Source organism: Protopterus annectens, chromosome 11.part0 (genome assembly GCF_019279795.1).
Source record: "Protopterus annectens isolate FY-2018-M chromosome 11.part0, PAN1.0, whole genome shotgun sequence".
Classification (NCBI taxonomy): Eukaryota; Metazoa; Chordata; order Ceratodontiformes; family Protopteridae; genus Protopterus; species Protopterus annectens.
Window position 1 is genome coordinate 150,866,097 of NC_056745.1, and position 21,047 is coordinate 150,887,143.

The 21,047-nt window shown below is 42.3% G+C and overlaps 1 protein-coding gene across 1 annotated transcript in view; it reads right to left on the reverse strand.

The window, feature by feature from the left end:
• The window catches only part of WDR91 (WD repeat domain 91), a 1,072,555-nt gene that overhangs the window by 646,866 nt on the left and 404,642 nt on the right, over window positions 1–21,047 (reverse strand). The window lies entirely within an intron of this gene.

A 21,047-nucleotide genomic window follows, 5' to 3' on the forward strand; every position in this document is an offset into this window, starting at 1 on the left:
GTTACGGCATACTAAGAGTAGTCCGGCTAAACAAAAAAGGAGGTGGTGTAGCGATAATATTTAAACAGCATCTAAACATCCAGATCTTAAAATCATCAGCTCCACAAATAGGCAATGAAGAAATAATATATACCAACCTCAAAATTAACAAAAACAAAACCATCAACATAATTGGATGCTACTTCCCACCTGGCCAAAACATCCCTCCCCCAGAAAACCTACTCAGCTGGTCTACCCACCATCTCCCCCAAGAAACTATCATCTTAGGTGATTTCAATATTGACTGGCAATCCTGTTCTGGCAACAATCCAACCCATCATGTACACCTTCATGGCTTCACTCAACTAGTCCAGCCACCAACCAGGATAAATAAAACCTCCACCAAGCACACTACCCTGGATTGGATACTAGTCAGTAAGAGCCCCCAGTCATATATATCAGGCTGCTTATCAGATAGCCTCAGTGATCACTCCCCAACATTCCTACTCAAAAAATACCTATACCATGCTAAACCTGTCATCTACAGTCAAATACGTAAAAAACTAAACTTTAACCCACTCACATTCATCTCATCCCTCAAAGAATGTTAACTGGCATCCTCTAAAGTACCTCAGTCTAGATGATGCAGTTGAATTTTTTAATACTACCTTCCTGAACATCCTTAATTACCATGCCCCCATACGATTCTCCAGAACCAAAGCACAACCCTCCCCATGGCTACAGAAAACCACTAAGTCAGAAATGAAAAACAGGGATAAAGCCTGGGAGCACTGGCGCAAAACCAAAACCCCCTCAGCTAGACAGAAATTCCTAGAACTACGCAACAGAGTCAAAAAGCTAATAAAACAGGACAAATCCCAATACTACCAGTCTGCCCTAGTCTCCTCACAACACAGTCCCAAACAATTCTGGTCCTCCATAAACTCCATCCTCCACCCGGGTAAAGTCAGTACCCGTCCTCCTAACATCCCTCACTCCTCAGAAAATATTGCTACCTCATTCAACACGCACTTCACCCAAACCATACTATCACTAGCTAAACAACACAACCCCCCTCCCCTCCAACCCACACCTTCAACTAGTAATCTCCCCACTGCCTTCTCTTTTTCTCCTGTACCTACCTCCAACATAAAAAAACTCTTAACTAAACTTAAACCCACCAAATTAGCAGCAGACAGCCTCCCAAGTGAATACCTACAAATCGCAGCTGATGCTCTGGCCTACCCAGTATCCATCTTGATTAACCGATCTCTGTCTGAAAGTTACGTTCCCACACTGTGGAAAGTATCACATATAATTCCCCTCCACAAAGGCGGACCCTCCACAGAACTAACCAATTACCGCCCCATAGCTATTCTCTCTCCACTCTCCAAAATACTAGAGAGATGCATACACTCTCAGGTCTCAGACTACCTCCTTACTAACAACCTCCTTTTCCAGTACTCAGCATGGTTTCCGACCAAACCATAGCACCACCACTGCCTTACTCTCCTTTACTAACACTATCCTTCAGCATAAAAACAATGGCTATCTCTCCTCTGCTACTTTCCTAGACCTATCTAAAGCATTTGACATGGTCCCACACAAACAACTTATCTCTGTCCTCAATAACCTATCCTTCTCACAATCGGTCACCAACTGGTTTCAGAGTTACCTGTCTGACCGCCAACAATCCGTTGTATGGCAGAATGACATATCTCCCCAACTAACTGCCTCCATAGGGGTTCCCCAAGGATCCATCCTTGGACCCCTACTCTTCTCGGTTTACACCAATAATCTAGCCTCTGCCACCAAACATGGCACACTCATACAATACGCAGATGACTCGACCATCATCTGCTCAGCCCAGTCCCTACCAAAACTGCAAAAAGTCACACAGGAAGCCTTTTCCTCTGTTGAAACATGGTTATCCAATGCCCGATTAATACTCAACCCAAACAAAACTAAACTACTCATCTTCCAACCCACCAAACATACTCAAAACAACTCTCACTTTAACATCACGGCAAAAGACAACACCACTATATACCCAACTGAACACACCAAATTGCTGGGAGTGGAAATAGACAATAAACTAAAATTTGACATTCACATATCCATGACTATAAAAAAAGTCCACAAAAAACTAGGAGCGTTATACAGAAATAAGCAATTTCTCACCAAAGCAGCAAAGATTTCAATAGCAAATTCCCACCTTATCTCCACCCTACTTTATGCCTCTCCAATATATATCAACCAAAGGCAATGTGATCTAAACAAGCTAGAGACCTGCTACAACAAAATCGCCAAATTCGCCACAGGGGCATCCTACCGTAGTCACCACGGTCTCTCACTTGCTGAACTGGGCTGGCTTGAACTCCCTCACCTCCTTCCGTGGTATCAACTCTCACTCGCCCACAAACTAGTAAACCATCCACTAAATGTCCCATCCCTCCAGAATCTACTCCAACCCTATCACACCACCAGACCACTAAGATACATCAGCAAAAATCACTTGCAGATCACTAAAGCCAATAACTCTGCTGGTGAAGCACTATTCCCTTGCACCACAGCCAAATTATGGAACTCACTCCCACCCACAATTACCTCCATACCATCATGCACCCACTTCAAAACTTTACTAAAAGCACAACTAAAAACATGCAGGCTATGCCCTTGCAACTCTCACTCTAATATCATCCACCCCATCCAACCACTACCTTTCATTCCACTCCACTAACTACCTTGATTATAGCAAGCTCAGATGCTCATAAGCCAGTACTTATTATACAGCACAAACTTCTTCTTGTAACATTTGTTAACGTCTGGTATGCACTTCACAGATAAAGATTCTAGTTGTCTATGGATGTACTATGTTCTTCATCTGTAAATATGTTGCAAGTAATTGCTATGTAAATTGTTATTCACTATGTAATCCAATGTATATACTGTCTGTTTATTTTAACTGTGGTGCTTTTCTCCCCGGGCCTCCGCTGAAAATGGACCTACGTCCAGTCGGACACTCCCGGTCAACAAATTTAAATAAATAAATAAAATAAATAATAAATAATAAGAAAGATATTAAGTTTCACGAGATTTTAAAAAAGAATCTTTAAAAGCTCAACAGCTAGGTTAACCGTGTCTTCCATGAAAACTGGCAAACGAGAGATGACGTTGCTTAGAGTTTGTGCATTATGGGTAAGGGAGGAGCTCGAGAGCCTTTTGGTTACCATGAGTTTAGTAATGGCAGAGTTGGAGCTGAGGATGGGATCCAAACACATCAGCTGAGGATAGAATGAAAATTGACATAAGATCTTTTTTTTTAAAGAAAAGAAAGTGAAAGAGTATCAACAATTGTAATGAAAGAAGTTACCACGGCAGTATAAGCAAAAGAAAGAAAAGATTACCAACAGTAGTAATTTAAACTGCACCAAGAAGTGTAGGAAGGATAAGGGAGGAATATATTATAAAAAATAACTAGAGAAAGTAAGAAATTTAAATATCTTACATCACTCCAAAGAACAACACTAAAGCTTGAGAGCTAACAATGACAGCAGCAGTAGTTTCCCCAGGGATGGGCACAACAGTGTGACAAAACATTGAAGCTTTCCCTATTCCCTCTCCCAGGACCAACAAGAGTGGATCTCCCTTGTTCACTGAGTGGACTCCAACACCTGCAGAAGATGTCACTAACTCCAACGTACATAGTGGCCCGTATGTGCTACACTTGAGGGACAGAAGTTGATTGGTTTCAGGTACAACAAATGGCCACAGCAGAGTCATCCACCTGCAGCTAAGGCAAACTGCTAGCCTGCTGTGGTGGCAAAAACTGTTTGCTTACCTGCTATAAGAAAGACTGACCTTGGGAGTGTTTGTTCCATGGCCAAATCTTTAAAATTCCCCTTTTTCACACACAACAACACAGCAAAAGCACTTCATTTTACTTTTAGGCGCTGGCAAGTGTTTTAAACACCATTTCTCCAAAGAAAACAAAAAATTTAAATACTTTAAACAACTTATAAACTGACATGAAAATAGTGCTCTCGATAAAAGGACAATACAGTCTTGTGACAGTCTGTTAAAACAAACTCCAAGCTTTAAAATAACTTTTCTGAAGAGGCAATATTAATAATCAATAGAATGTAAGTTTTTTTTCCCCCAAAGGGAACTTATCTGTCCAAAGGAACAGCACAAGCCACCTGCTGATCCTTAAGAGCCTCAAGAGGAGTGTACTCTTCAGCATCAGTAAAAATCTGAGGAGCCTGGTGCCCAACTTCATCTTTTAGTCAGCTCAGCTTGAAATGCCTGATAGCTTAGGCACTTGGAATATGCCCAGTATGTTTGGAAGCTGGCCAGCTGTTATATCCTTGGCAGGATATAACCCATAAAAGATAAGGCTACTGCAGAAGTGATCAATATGATGAAAATACAGTTGTGTAAGAAGTCACCATACCAGTAGATGTCCTACTGATCACTGCTGCAGTATTCCTGACATATGGGTTGTCACAGCTGATGTCCAGTAGGTGTACCAAAGTTTTACCTTCAGAGGTCATTCTTCCAACAAATTACCTCAACTCGTATGCACTGGGGTATATAGATGGACATATGAGCATGGATCTTCAGACTATCACCAATCCAGCAGTCTGAACACTACTGAGAAAAGGAGACTGGACAGTTAGGAGGGGTGTAGGAGGGGTGTAGCTCAAAAAGGTAGAAAAACTCCCGCGTTGCCATGTAACAGAGTAAGGATTAAAGCAAAGGAGGAGGAGAACAGGAAAGCAGAAGTGAGATACAGAACAGGGGATGGAAAGTGGGATGGAATACAATAGCAGTGATCAGTAGGACATCTACTGCTATGGTAAGTTCTTATACAACTGTACTACGTCCTGATTGAAATCGCTGTTGCAGTGTTCTTGACAGATCTAAAGGAGGAAGGAAGACTGGCTAGCTACTTAGCAAAAAGGTTGTTCAGCAGTCCACACAGGACTAACCTAAGTGCTGGAAACATTCAGATCCCATTATTACTTGGTAATTTCAAAGAATACATCTGAGTGGTCAGAGTTGCATGTCCCATTATGCAGGACAACTTGGTAGCGATAGTTTATCAAAGATCGTACTGTGTGTTCATTATTGCTTACAGTTTTGTAACTTCAGACTGAATTTGTTTACAACTGCAGTCATGCCATTTTTCCATCTGTCGCTGCTTCAGGTAGCAGAAAGGCTAGAAAGCTTCTATCTGTGAAAGTACAAATCCCAAGATTAAGGACTATTAGATCTAGAGAAAACAATGTACAGTGACACCTGATGTTTTAATGCAGCTGTTCTAGTATCACTGAATGCATCTTATATACGGCTACTGGTTTAAGATCACCTGTAAGTAATGTGTATTTGTGATTTGCACAGTAGAGCAGAAATGTGAATTTCCTGATTTCTTTAATAATCGTACATGCTTGCATATGTATTCTGTAACTTTTCTTAGCTGACAAATGCATCATCCTATATTGTTTTACTAAACATGTACTTCTACTGTGTCATACACTTGTCGTTAGATAAAGCTTATCCAAGTCAAACTGTTCAAAACGTTAAAAACATCTGATGTAAAAAAATGTTTGTCATTTTAAAAAAATATATATAAATATCCAATTAAAATTCAGTTACATCTTTGTAATAACCAAAAAAATCTTAAAATAACCTGTTACAACTGGCCATAAAACTTACAAGGTTCAGAATGCTAGTTAAGTGGTCTTTCAAACTGACAACTATGACAATTCTAAAATAATAATAAAAATATTATCTCCTTTTCTTATAACGTCAAAAGTTATTTCTTAACATTATAATTTTCCATGACACCTAGCAAAGGCTGCCCTGGACCTGGAGAAAGCATGAATTTTGTTCTGTTTTGCAAAGGTGTGTACAGAGGACCAAGTGGCAGCCTCCAAGATAGACCTGGAGACCACCCCTTTGTGAACAGCTCCTGAGGAAGCCACTGTCCTAGTGGAATGTGCTTTAGGGCAGGAAGCTAAAGTCTCACCAGTGTGAGTAGCAGAAAGAGACAGCCTTAAAGATCCAAGCTACAATAGTTTGTTTGGAGACAGGCTGGCCCAGCTTAGGGTTCATAAATGATACAAACAGCTTTTCAGTCCTGAAGGATTTTGTTTTGTCCAGATAAAATTCGAGTGGTCTGTGAATGTCCAGAGAATGTAAGATTCTTTCCCCCATTTTGGGGATTAGGAAAGAAAGTGAGTAGGAGAAGAGCCTGATTTAGAGGTAACTCATTCACTAACTTAGGCATGAAGGATGGATTAGCTCCGACAGTCATCCTGTTGTAGTGAAAAATAAGAAAAGGGGGAATGGCCATGGAAGCTTGTAACTCAAACTCTCCTAGCAGAGGAGAGAGCCACAGAAGGGCAGTTTTCCAAGTACAGAATTTTACAGAAGTGGAAGATGCCGGTTCAAATGCAAGCTTCTCTATCACAAAATTAAGATCCCAAGGGGGGGGGGGGGGTTCCTTGGTGGGGTAAGATGCAGGACTGCCCTGAGAAAAAGTTTGACCTCTGCTCTAGCCATAAGTGAAGGGTCGAGAGTAAGGCAGGCACTGACAACTGAGCTTTTATAGAAGAGTATGCCAAACCGGATCAAAGCTATTTGCAAATATACTGCAGTACAGCAGGAATGTGTCATAGGTGTATAGACAATTACTAGGCTAAAGACCCCAGGGGGCATTTTTAAGTCTAGCCATGTTTCCCAAATGTGAGAATCAAACCATGTACCTTGTGCCTGTAAGGTAAACTCCTTAACCATTATGACAACCCCCCCCCCTTGTGATAAGAGTGGCTCCTGACTATTTGTGGTACCAAAGGAAAATCTTTGGGAAATCTTTTTCCATTTAGCTGTTTAGGATTTTGTAGTAGTGAGTCTTCTGGCTTTTTGTAGGACTTGAACAACCACTTCAGATAATAGATATCTTTGAGGAATCAAAATCCTATTATCCATAGGGTCAAGTTGAGAGATGGAAGACCTAGGTGAAGCAGCAATCCTTTCTGCGGAGTCATCAGGTCCAGTCAAGAGATATTCTCCTATAACTTCCTTCTGTCATGTGAAGTAGCAGGCAAAACTAATGCTGACTCAGCCAAAAAGGTGCCAGTAAAAGGAGATCGGGTGCTTCCTTTTGTGCCTTGAGAAGAATTTTTTGAAGAAGTAAAGGAAGAAAAGCATAGTGGAACTTCCCTGTCCACTGGAAGGAAAAGACATCTGTCCTCCAGGCTGTGGGACAACGGTCTCTGGTGCAGAACTGGGGGAGCTGATGGTTGGTTGGTGAAGCAGAGAGGTCTATCTGAGGCTTGCCCTACTGAAGGGTGTTTGGTTGGCCAACCTTCCTTTCTGCTCAACGTCCATTCGTGGCATCCTCCAGGGAGTGGCTTAGGAAGTCTGCTAGCACATTGTCCTCAGAAGGGATGTATGTCACTCAGACTGCAATGTCCATCTGGATGGCCATGTTCCATGTCTCCTGTGCTAATCTGCACAACTGGTAAGACCTGGTGCCACCCTGCTTATGCATCATGTCTGTAGTGTTGTCTCTATACACTACGAGTGGCCCAGGTCTCCAAAGCTGGGCAAAGTACTGAAGAGCTTGTAGAAGAGGCCTCATTTCCTTCAGACTGAGATGTTCCTTCAGGAATTGAGGCTGCCATTTTCTCTGCACTTGGTGTGATCCTGTCTATGTCCCTCAAGCCTTGTCCGAGGTGTCTGGATGAACCTGCTGAACAGAAGGAGGTGGTGTGAATGGGAGTCCTGGGCTGAGGATGACCTGTCCCTTTCACTAAAGCAGCTCCTTTTTGAGACAAGGACATAGGGAAATCAGTGTGTCCAAGGGGCCACATTAGTCGGACCACACAGATTTCAAGTACTACTGGACTTTCTTCATGTGAAGTTCGAGCATGGGGATGGTGGTAGCCATGAAGCCTAAAGCTGTAGTATCTCCTTTGATCAGCAGTGGGTTGCAGAGGTGAGATCTTGGGAAAATGAACAGAACGTGAACTTTCTCCTGGGGGAAGAAGGCGTGCATTGTCTATTTTGCAGCCCAGGAAAACCAGATCCTGTGTAGGGACCATTTGAGATTTTGTTTATAGTTTATAGTGAAACACAGACCTGTCAGGAGCTGGAGAGTGAAGTGCAGATGCCAAACAGGAATTTCTAGGAAGTGAAAGCCTGGCTCAATAGGTCATCTGGGTAGGGGAAAATTGGAATTCCCAGAGTGCAAGAGAAATCTACTTCAGGAGCTAGACACTTTGTGAACATTCTTGGAGCTGTGGAAATACTAAAAGGCAAAGCAAAAATTGAAAATGTGAGGAGTCAGTGGAATGACAAACGGGTATGCATAATTTGGTGTCCTTCACATCTACTGACACTAAGAAAGCTCGTGGAAGGATGAAAGGCAAAAGAATGTGAAGACAGAGCATTCTGAAAGATGGTACCTTCAAATTGGTGTTTAGGAGAGACAGGACTAGCATGCATCTCTAGTGCCCTTCTTTCCTTGGCGCTAGAAAAATCCTGGAATAGCATCCTTTTCCCATTAAGTCCTTTGAAACATGTTTGATGGTGCCCCCATTCAAGAGGTCTTGAACAATGGGGGCAAGAAGGGATATTTGGTTTTGAAGTGGTTGTGGCATGCCTTTCAGTGGGGGAATGTTTCCCAGGACATGGCATAATCATCCTTGATGATGGACAGAACATAAAATGTCTGTGGTAATAGCTTCCCACCTGGCCAGGGAGAGCTACAGTCTTTGGGAAAGAGAAGTAATGGGGATTAGGGTTGGGTTTGGGGTGTAGTCACACATTTTTGCTTCCAAAGGGAGGCTTCCCATTTGAAGGTTCCCTGTAGAGTTTGTCATAGTACCTTTTTCGGGGATGGGGGTGGGGGATCTTGGTTTCTCAGATGTCCTAGGATTCCTTTTAATAAAGGATGCAGATTTAGATGAGTAGTTGTTATGGTACATAGGAATTGGGGAGAGCAGAATCAGTCTGCAGTCTTTCATAGTCTTACCTTGGTCTTGGAGAGTTCTGAACAGAGTGGCAGCCTGGAAACCAAAGAGAAAGTCTTTGTCCAAGGGAGAGTAAGTTTTGATTTGAAATCCTCAGACAGAGGCTAACTGCGAAACCATGCATATAGTACAGTTGTGTAAAATCTTCCCATAACAATAGATGTTTTCCTCTTCACTGTTGCAGTATTCATAACCTAAGGGATCTCCTGCCGAAGATAGCCCAACATCCGGCCAGTATACCAAAGCATTTAGTACATATAGTCATCGTACATCACACATAACCTTCGTGCAATAGGGCACAAAGGTGATGTATGGATGCACACAGAACTGGAAAAGCCCTGACAGGAACAGAACATTCCTAAGGACAAGTGAAAACATGTGCATAAATAGACTGATGAAGGGACAACTCACTGACCACCTTGGGCATAAAAGAAAGATTAGTATGGAGACACCTGTCTTTGTGAAAAACTAAGAAAGGAGGAACAGCCATGAGTGCCTGAAGTTCGGATACTCTCTTAGCTGAAATGAGGGCCAAAAAAAGAACAGTCATCCAAGTACAATGCTGGAAAGATGCTGAAGAAGCAGGCTCAAAAGCAGCCAAAGTCAATTTTTCCAAGTTTCCAATATTTGTCCCAGGAAGGCAGGATTTATTTCCTGGGAGACCTGATATGAAGATGCCGTTAAGAAATTGCTTGATCTCAAACCTAGAGGCCAGAGATGAAGTCAAGGGCACACAAGCAGAAACTCTGTGAGCTTCCACTGAGGAATACTGCAAGCCAGCATGGAGCAGATCACACAAACAGAGAAGCACAGGAACCTTCACAGAGAGGGGATTCCTGATGGTGAGAGAAGCAGCAGAGAGAAAATTGCTTCCATTTGGACATGTATGATTTTGTGGCAATGGGTTTCCTGCAGGGCTTAAAGCATATCCTCAGAAAATAGGTGCTTAAAAGTAATCAAAACCCTATCTTCCATTGTGTCAATTGAAGAGTGGACAAGTGAGGATGGATAAGTGATACCTTCTCTTGCGTGAGAAGATCCACCTAGTGAGGTAACCGGAGGTGGCTGCCGCTGGCCAAGTGAGAAAGGAGGGGAAACAATACTGCCTGGGCCAAAAGAAAGTCACTAGCAAGATTTTGGGAGAGTCCTGTCTGATCTTGTGCAAAATATGTGGTAACAGAGGAGGGAAGGCATACAGTAAAACCTCCTTCCAAGGAAAAGACAGGGCATCCACTTTTCAAGCCAGAGGGACTTAGGACTCTGGAACAGAATAAAGAAAGGTGTCTGTTCAGAGGAGAGGCAAAAAGATCTACATGAGGAATACCACATCAATAGACAATGTCCAGGAACACATCTCTGTGAAGCATCCATTCCTGAGTTTGTGTGTTGGACCTGCTCAAAAAATATGTCACTAGATTGTGCTCCAAGGGAATGAAAACTGCCTAGAGAGTCACTTGATACTGGACAGCTAAATCCTAAATCAGAAGAACTAGTCTGCAAAGAAGATAGGACCCTGTACCCTGCTTGTTGACATACAAGATCACTGTGGTATAGTCTATGAAAATTTTTAGGGGCCCGGGATAAAAGAGGGAATGAAAAGCTTGAAGCGCTAGCAGGAGAGCTGCCATCTCCTTTATAATGATGCAGTCCAAACTCTGATGAAGGGGCTAGAGACCCTGAACCTTGACAGAGACAGAGGAGGCCCCCTCCATCCCCTGTATGAGGTGTGTGTAAAGAGCTCTTGAGTCAGACTGAAGCCTGGAAAGGAAGCCTCAGGTTAAGAGAAAAATGATGAATCCACCATTGGCGCTTGAGATAAGGAAGGAAGGGGACTGGGAGGTCCAGCGAGTGGCAGTGAAGGAGCCACACTGACTTGTGGTACCATTGTAGCTTTCACATGTGGAGTCTGGCCAGAGGGAGCATGGGAATGGCAGAAGCTATGAACCCAAGGACCCTGAGAAAAGTCCCTGGCCATGAATGAAGCCAGAGGAAGAAGAGACTTGGAAAAGGCAGTACGAGACAGAACCTTGGGGGCAGACAGACATGCAAGCATGGGGATGGTCTGAAGCCTGCAACCAAGGAAAATATGATCCTGACAAGGTGTCAGAGATGATTTATGGATGTTTACAGGGAACCCCAAAGTCGGCAACAGGGAAATAGTAAGCTGGAGATCCTGAAGCAGAGCATCAGGGGAAGAAGCATGAATGAGCAGATCACCCATATAGGGAAAGATCTGAATTCCTCTCATCCTGCAAAGGACAACAGCAGCAGCAAGTCATTTGGTGAATACCCTTGGGGCAAAAGGGCAAAGCAAAAAATTGAAAATGCAAGGAAGAAATAGAGAAGTGAAAAGGGAATGAATGAATGGATAGATGGATGGAGATATGAAGATAGGCATCCTTGAGTTCCAGAGAGACCACAGAAAGGCCTAAGGTAGAAGAAATGAAAAAAAAAAAGTCTGAAGAGACAACATCTGAAAGGAAGGAATCTTGACAAAGGTGTTCAGCTGGAAAAGGTCCAGAATTGTTTTCCAAGTGCCCTCCTTTCTGGGAACCAAAGACATTCTGGAATACCCCCCCCCCCCGACACACACACCTGGGCAGGAGGCACAGCTTGAATGGTGCCCTGAACAAAAACAGGATGGAGCAACTATGGCAAAACAGGAAGTAGTTCCCATGAAGGATGCCCAAAAAGGGAGGAAGGGGTTTCCAAACCATGAAATATCCTTGTCAGATAATGGACAGCACACAGGAGTCTGCTGTGATCTTTAACCAATCTGGAAGAGACAGGGAAAGACAGAGGGTTTAAGGGAACATGGCCAAGGGGAAGCAAACTGTTAAATGGAAGCTGGCTTATCCTGAAAAGCACGTTTCTTGGAGTCAGGGTTTGAGTAGACTTGGCAGGAGGTACACGTCTAGAACCCCTTTTCTCCTTAGCTGGAGGACAAGACTGCCTGTGAACAAAAGCAGATTTGGAGGGGGTAATTCCTTTGAAACTTTAGAACAGGAGAAACAAAAATATGTTTTCACTCCTGTAAGGTTTTACCCTTACCCTGGAGAGACTTGAAAAGTTCAGCAGCAGCAGCACCGAAACAGATTCTTATTATCTAAAGCAGCATCCAACAGTTTGGCCTTAATTTTGTCAGGCAAAGCCTGAAGATGAAGCGAAGAGTAATGTTACATAACAGAACCAAAGGTAGCAGCCCTGGAAGAGGCATCAAATGCATTTGATAGAGTGTCTAGCAACTTGAAAAGTGCAGCACAACAGGGAAAGGGCCCTTCCCCTCAGAGTCAAGAAGGAAAAACTGAGAAAGGTGGGCCAAAACTTATCAGGCCACATGAGTTTGGTAGTTAATGGCCCAAAATGATAAAGTGGCAACCTTTTTGCCCAGCCTCTCCATGGCTCTACTATCCTTATTTGAAGGAGGCAACTTGGGAGGTTTTTCAGAGGAGACAGATACTACAGAAGGATCAGCAAAAGGGCATTTATAAAGAAATTTGCATTCATCAGGTACCTTGTAAAATCTATCAGGTTTCTTGGGAGCATTGTGTTGAGAATCAGGAGCTACAGAAGCTGCTGAAAAGGTATCCAGGATGGCAGCCAGAAGAGGCGGAGCAACAGATGGCTTAGCAGACTCCATCTGGAGGAGCTCATACTACCTTCTCTGAATATCAGAGATCTGAAAACAATCTCACTTAAAAACTCCATTATGTGGACAACTATATCCCCAAAGTAGAGTTCCTTCACAGGAGAATCTGGACTAACAGAATCCTCTTCGGAACCATAGTCCAAGGGGAAATGATTTGAGAAGAGTACACCGGAGATTCTTACCCAGAATCCAAATCCTCATCTGAAGAGTCTAATTCCCTGGGTCTCTTTTAAGAGGAGTGGAAGACCAGGGAGGGGCAGGCATAGACACCCCTTGATGAGGATTTAAACCTATTAAAGCATTAAATAACCCCTGAGTAAAGTCCTGCCATTCACACCGGGGATACTTAATTACAGGTGATATATGCCTGGTTTTCTGTTTCTTTTTCTGTGGGATGTCCACACAAAACACCCTTGGTGGGTCAGACCTCTAGTGACATTCAAGAACCAATAGTAGGGATCTCCTCCCTAGATAATATCGGTGGAGTAACCCCCTTGGTCCCTTCAGAAGCAGACATTTGTAAAGTCTCCAATGTGTGAGAAGTCGGATCCATGCCGGTGTCTGACAGAGTCATGGCAGAGGAATCTAAGACAACCACCGGACGATCCTCTGGGCTTTCACTAGCTTTGAGAGAGAGATGTTCAGGGGAGGCTTGACAGCAGCCATGTCAGAACTAAGTTTTTTGGCCTTTATCTTGGCAGATGATTGACCCTTGGGATGGAAAGAGTCCATCACAGCACCTTGACCCAACAGCTTAAAACGATGGTTTTCGAGGTAAACAGATAAAGAGGAGAGATGACTACATAGGATCTTAGGGACAAAAGCTTGGTAGATAGAGCAATGGGTATGATTGTGGGAAGGACACTGGTCATGATGACCTTTAAGGGGAATCTGCTTCCCACGTTGATATTTTCCCTTTCTGGATGGCATGAACCAAACAGCACTAAATAAAAAAAAAAAAGAAAGATAAGAAGAAACCACAATGGGGCACTTATCTGAAACACGGTTTGGTAAACAGCACAGCAAAAGAGCATTCAGACCAACATTCAATGATGGCATTCAGAATGGCAGTGTGTGCATCAAGTTTATCACCTTCATGCCCTACACCTTGTGAAACGGAAAGTGCACATGATGTACGGTGCCTATAAGTGCTAAAGGCTTTGGTATACTGGCTGGATGTTGGGCTAACTTTGGCAGCAGTTCCCTTAAGTTATGAATACTGCAACAGTGATATGGAAGGACATCTATGAATGACAGATACAGTGGCAGCTGCTCCTAGAAGAAGCTACAACACTGTAACTGCACTTAATGCTGTGTCTGGTTGTTTGACGAGCCTGGAATAGTAGGTTCTGCATTTGTAGCTTTGACTGCTGTAGGAAGGCCCAGCATAAATTTGTTTATGGAATGCAGGACAGAGATCAAATACTTTGTCATTTGAGTCTGGTAGTTAATTGCCCTAAATGCAAGGGTAGCAGGGGTGTAAACCTTCTTTCCCCATCAATCAATGTTAGTTGACAGGGCACTAGCACTGGACATAAGCTTACAGGGTTTATCTGAAGAAAGAGATACTGCAGAGGGGTTTGCCAATAGATTCCTGTATAAACCTTTTAAGTCATCAGGTACCTTGCAAACCTGTCTGGCCTTTTAGGAGCTGGTGGCTGAAAGTCAGGTGCAGAAAAAAGTGGACTGAAAGGCATCCCAGATGGCATCAAGGACTAGAAAAGAGCATAGGTACCCCTCTCAAAGAGGCTGTAATACCTCTTCTGAACATCAGAGATCTGACTGCATTGCCATTCAAAGTGTTTCATCATATTTTTAATAGTCTCCCTAAAGGAAGCTTCCTCAATAGGGGAATCCGATGAGAGCGAGTCCTCTTCATCAGAAGGGATTTGTCCTGGAAAAAGCCACTGAGAACAATAGTCTAGAGAATAGTCAGAATTGCAGTCTTGTTCTTCTTCAGATACCAGGGTAGGTTTTTGCTTATTAACTGCCAGTGCCACAGGAGAACTTCTGCTGAGGGAGAGACCACATGTCTAATCTTCTGTTTTTTTTCTTTTTAGGCGTGACACATCCACCTGGATGAGAGACAGACATTCGGAAAGCTGTCCGACTTGTATTAGAACAATTAGATGGTGAATCCATTGAAGTCCTCTTCAGCTTTTTCTTTGGTGGTAGATAGACATCCGAGGATGCAGAGTCAGCCATCTTGGACTGGGCAAAACGTTTAAGACCGAGTCTCTAGAAAGGTGTTAAAGAGTAGAAAGCCTTGACCTACAGATTTTGGGAACAAATGAATGACAGAATGAGCAAGACTTGTGATTGTGTTCTAGGCCTAGGCAAAAAAAAAAAAAAAACTTGGTATGCAAGGCCTTATACAGAATCTGCCTACCACACTCACACTTCCCTCCTAGCTAACATCTAACAACATTCAACAAAATAAGGTTCCCCCACCGGGCAGTTATCAAAACAAAGGTACCAGCAAGCAAATGGAAAGCACTCCAACAGATGTGTGACCTACATTTGGGCTAGTGGCGAGATATTCTGAGGATCCCCACTCATGCATCTGTTTTTATAACCCAATGCATAAGAGCTAAAGACAGGCATCGAATGTATGATCTCGGGAAGGTAAAGGTTTTGCACCACTGCAGAACATGAGTGTTGAGAGGTTACATGTCAAGTATACTGCAACAGTGATTTCAGTCAGGATTTTATTTATTGTTAGCTTGGATTATTCAGTCCATCCAGTTGAACTAACATCCTGGCTGGCATGATGCAAAGGTTTAAAATGAAAACATATTGCATATCATTCATGTTGCTATGAAAGTGGCCATTTTTATAAGGGAAATGACTGTGCCTATATGCAACATATTCAAGCTGATATATGCAACGGTTGTATGATGTGCTATCAAGAATAACACAGGTGACAACTAAAACTCAAGCAATATCATTTTATTTTTTCAGGTACATCACCAGGAAACACCTTGGATCACAATTTTAAAATCCTGTGACTTAGCAAGCAGTTTCTAAATGTCTGTTGAGGACCTCTAAATTTGCTACTACAGAAACAAACATAATATAATGAGCAAACCAGGAGCTCTGAAAGGTCTTATGAAGACCTGAAGTACAAGCTGGCGCCCACATCCACACTGTGACTGCATACTAATATATACTCCAGCATTAGGTATAAAGAGATAAAGGTACCACATTCCCAGACATGAAAGCTTTTCAGATTTGCCTTTCAAAGTGTTCTAATGCATTACAGACTTTTGGTATCAGTGGTCTAATGATATAAATTCCTACTGTCCAACTTATATCAACTAAAATTCAAGGAAGCAATTCCACTAAATTAATGGTTTACAGTATCAGCACCACGAAAGCAAGAGTACTGTTGTGTAAGTTGCACTTACCAGGACAGAAGATACTAGAATTCCTCACTGCTGCAGCTACCTTTAGGCTATATGGGTTGTGTTTTACCCAAGTTGCATCAACTGCACAAAAGGTAGCCTCCTCCTCCTCCACTTCCATTCTGAGTGATGAGAAAAATCTTCAGTCAGAGTGGAAAACCGTCAGTACTTTTTTACTACCTTATGAAGCAGCAGCTGAGATGCTTCACACAGAGCAGCAGCCAGCCTTCATCTCCTTTCTGACAGATAAGTCTCCTTTAGGAAACCCTTCCTCACAAAAATGCATTTATCATATACTTTTACTATACACAAAAACAAAAGGGGTACCATACACCATCACACATTTATCAGCAGGTAACGGTAACAGACATCATGGATCATCCTACTCTCCCCCTGTGGACAGAATCTGAAACAAAGTAGAAGTTTCTGCTTTTTTTGCATAGACAGTTTGAGAAAATCTACCCCCCCAAGGCATTGCCTAGCTCCATGTCATTATTTCCAGTACGTCTCAAGAATTTAAACACGCTCTAGGAAATGTGTACGATTGGACAAATACTATGTCAAGCTCCAGGAAATGTGTACAGTTGTGGAGATACTGTGTCATTCTTTAAGAAATGTGTACGACTATGCAGATACCGTGTCTTGGATCTCTGCTTCTGCTAGAGTTTTTAGGACGTATCCCTCAGTATGTAACCAAAACATTTTTTAAGAAGGTAAAGTTTGAAATGTTGACTTCATAGACAAGGAGGTTTTATTTGGTCTGCTGCACTTAGTACCTCAGATGATGAGAGAAGGAAATGAATTCAAGGAGCTGAATTCAAGGAGCTTCTAAGATTTTTTAGTCTGCCTTCCCCACCTTACAGATCAACTAGATCATCTTTCATGCATAAGAAACAATCCATGCCTTCACATTCCAAACAGGAAAACAGTAAGAGATGACAGGAGGGGTACAATAAAAAGGATCCTTTCCAAAGAAAGGGACAGGCTACAAATTCAGAATAAGCATTCTGCCTCTCTTTCCCTCTCTCTCCCTCCTGCACCCATGTCTCAAAACCTGTCTTAACAAATGGCTCTGTATATTTTCCCTTTGGCAACACATTGTGATGGACTCATGGGTGTTAAGGTAGTCCAGGAGGAATGGAGTTAGCACTGGGTACAAAATCCTCCTTTCAAAGGAGTTCTCTTTCACCATCCTAACCAAACAGATTTTTTTTCCTCACATACTTCAGAACTTACTCACCTTAAGAATCATAGGACCAGTGACATTAAATCAAAGGGCAAAGACTTCTATGCCGGAATATTTTTGGTATCAAACAAAGTCTTCTTAGAGGCCAGTTCTACATATTCCCTTTCTAAATCTATAAACAAAAAGTTCCAAAACTCTGGATGCTGACCCTTCAGAAGACACTACCTCTCATCCCCCAGGGAAGCTTTATAGTAATACTGGACCTTAAAGGTGCATACCATCGCATACTCATAGCCAACAGCTTCACAAATTTTCTCAGTATTTCTGCCTATGTCACACTGTCAGTTCTCTGTATTAATCCTTTGGTTATCTAGTGCTCCAAGGATGTTTACAAAGTGTCTAGCTCCAGTCATAGCTCACTGCAGCCCAAATGGCACTCACTTTTCCTTATATGGATAACTTGCTCATCACTGCAAAGTCCTTAACATGGGTTTCATCTTTTCTGACCAATCTGTGATTCAAGGTAAACTTTCAGAAATAATCCTCCACCTTGTCACACAGGATTTTTTTTGGGAATGTCTTACAGGCCTTTCTGATGTAGGAGAAGCTGAATGTTTTTATGAAAACATTCCAGAGCTTCTCAACTCAGTGTCAGACTTCAGCCAGAGTGTTTCTCAGGATTATGGGGATTCTCATGATTCCTCTTGACAAGTTGCACACAAGAATGTTTCAATTGCATCTTAAAAAGACATGGACACAGCACTTGCATCCTCTGAATTTTTTAATACCAGTCTTGGGCTTTGTAAAAAAAGAAACTGCACTGGTGGCCACTACAAATACAAAGAAATGCAGGTTTCTGCCTTTTCTCCTCAACCTCCAAGTCAATCTGCAACTATGAATGCCACAGATTTTGTTTGGGTGGCAGTTTACATGGGGGGGGGGTAAGGGTACAACATTTGAGCGACTCTTCAGACAGACCAAATCATATCAATTTAAGAGATACTAGTGTGACGCCTGTGCCCTAGCCCAACAATCAAGGAGTCTCAATCCTCACCACTAACAGCAGAGAGGGTGTCTCATATGAAAGGAAAGGACAATAGATACACACAGTAAAGTGCAATTTCCCTTAAGAGCTCACAGAAATCACAGTCAGTCCAGGGCTGGTCACTCCCTTGCTCCCCAGGTCCTCAATAAGACTCCCCACTGGCACAGCTATAGGGTCCAGATCTCAGCCTAGCTGGCAAGCTAAAACCTCCAGTACTCTTCTCTGTCCAACCAGTGCTTCGTGTCCCTGCCCAAGTAGCTGACACACACACACACACACACACACACTAAGATAAGTATTTATACAACTTCACAGACACTCCTGGGAAAGGTTGACACAGATTCCCCAGCTGTGTCCCTATACCCAGATTATACAGTAGTAATTACTGCACCACCAGCTAATAATTGTCAGCTACCCACAGGCCCTTAAAAGGGTGTCCAGTTATTACTGTGCAATATTACTATCCAATGGTAATTGCGACTAAACAGTCTTAAGGCTTATTGGAAGGGCTTATTACAGGATCACTTATAAGCATGCAATGTACTCTAGAGCTTAATTATTTCTACATAAACCAGCCACAGTTGAAAAGGGTTTAAAATATTTAATAATAAATACTAAAAACACAAGACAATACTACTACACCACAGTGCTATTCAAGAGTTCAGAGATCACACAGAACTTAAAATAATTCAGTAGTACAGTTCTGACATAACAGAAAAACACTCAATCTAATCTTTATAGTCCTAGCTATTTCTACAAGAAAACACACTTCTAAGATAACTAGCAGGCAGTGCTGAGTTAGATGTCCAAGATCAAAATGCTTAATAATCTCTGGTTCTCACTGTTTAAATTGAAACTCCAGTTCTGATAAACATTAAATCATCTTTTTCACCCTTCCTGGAGTTCCCAAGGCTACACATTAACTGCATTTACATTCTTTTACACTTAGAGCAATAAAGGACATTCCACATGTAAATTCTGGTCATTAACTTTAGCCTTAAAAGAATAGGCAGATAGCCTTTCCCTAGCCGGACTGGAGCCCACTTGTAAAACATCAAAGGCAGTGATGAAATAATTTTAATTTCAAAAGAAAGATTTGAAATGCTCGACTTAGTTTTCCTTACAGCAGATGGCAATGTTGCCACATGGTTGAGACAGCATTTCTTTACATTTAAGACACAAGCCTGTATTTTACATTTATATTTACAAATGCCAGAATTATGTATCAAATTCTATTTGACTGGGCTGGCAGCCTTCACCCATCTCTACCAGTCTTCACAGCTACCTCTGATCCATGCATTAAAATCTCTTCATCACTTATGGTCCCCAGGACCTCTTCAGGTGATTATAGATTAGCTCTTCAGCACATTTTAACTTTCCAAGAATCTTACTTTCTGTCAGAGCAAACCCAGTGGCAGACAAGCTGACCAGGACCAGGACCAGGACCAGGACAGACCCTCACAAACTGAAAATGAATGAGGGGATCTTCTAGGAATTGTCCCAATTGTGAGGAATACCTCAAGTAGATTTGTTTGCCTCCTTTCAAAACAGATTATCTTTTCTTCTCTTGTAAGGAAACGTTCCTTTACGCATCTCAACTCTTTCCATTAAGATCCTGGGTAATTCTAAAGTTTCCGAAGAAACTGCCAAAAACAATTGTGGTGACCCTCTTTTGGCTTAGATAACATTGGTTCTCCCTTCTTATGGAATTGGTCATTTGCAACTACCACAAGTTTCCTCATAAACTGAACATTCTTATACAAAAATGCGACAGTTTGATGCACCCCAGTCTTGAACATCTTAATTAAATGCCTGGATGATTCAGTTCTAATGCCTTTTAGGCACCTTTTTTCAGAGCAGGTACTAAAGGAGGTGAGAAACCCTGCTACTGGAAAACCTTATATTCATAAGTGGAAGAGTTTTTCTTGTTGGTGCCTAGTCGATAACCTGTGTTCTATCGGAGATTATGTACCACTGGTGCTCAAATACTTGTGTGAGTTAGTAACCTCTGGCTATTTGTATTCCTTTATCAGGGAACATCCTGCAGCCATTTCTGCACGTCTTCCCAAGGATTCTCCACTTTCTTCACTATTTTTAGTTAAACAGTCTTTCCAAAGGGGGCTCTACCGAGACCGTTACGCAAACAGCTTGCTCCTTTCTGGGATATTAAGTTTACATTGGGAATTTAACCATGTCTCTAATATGAACCTGTACCTCAGGCAGATTTAAGGCTCATTACATGGAAATCTTTTCTTCCTATTGCTCTGTCATCTGCAAGAAGAGTATCTCAGTTGCAAGCTCTCATGGTAACTGACCCCTATCCAGTTTTCCATAGGAACAGGATATAATTAAGAAAATATCTCTCATTCATGATCAAATTTGTTTCAGAGTTTACTTTGAATCAGGCCACCAACCTCCCAATGTTCTAACCTCACCTTCAGAACCAGGGATAAAGAATCCTACTAATTCTGGACATGCAAAAGCAGTGCAGATACCACCTTGACAGAGCCAACTCCGTTAGAAAAGCCGATTAGCTATTTAGTTATTATGCTGGGACTGTGAAAGGACAACCCATGTCATAACAGACTATTCCTGATGGTTGGCTTTGGTTGTTAACATTTGTTTTAACCGCCATGGTAAACAAGTTCCAGGCAGTATCGAGGCACTCTATACTACGGCTTTGTCTATTTTGATGGCATATTGGAAATGAGTGGACTCTAGAAACATTCTAGAGGCAGCTACA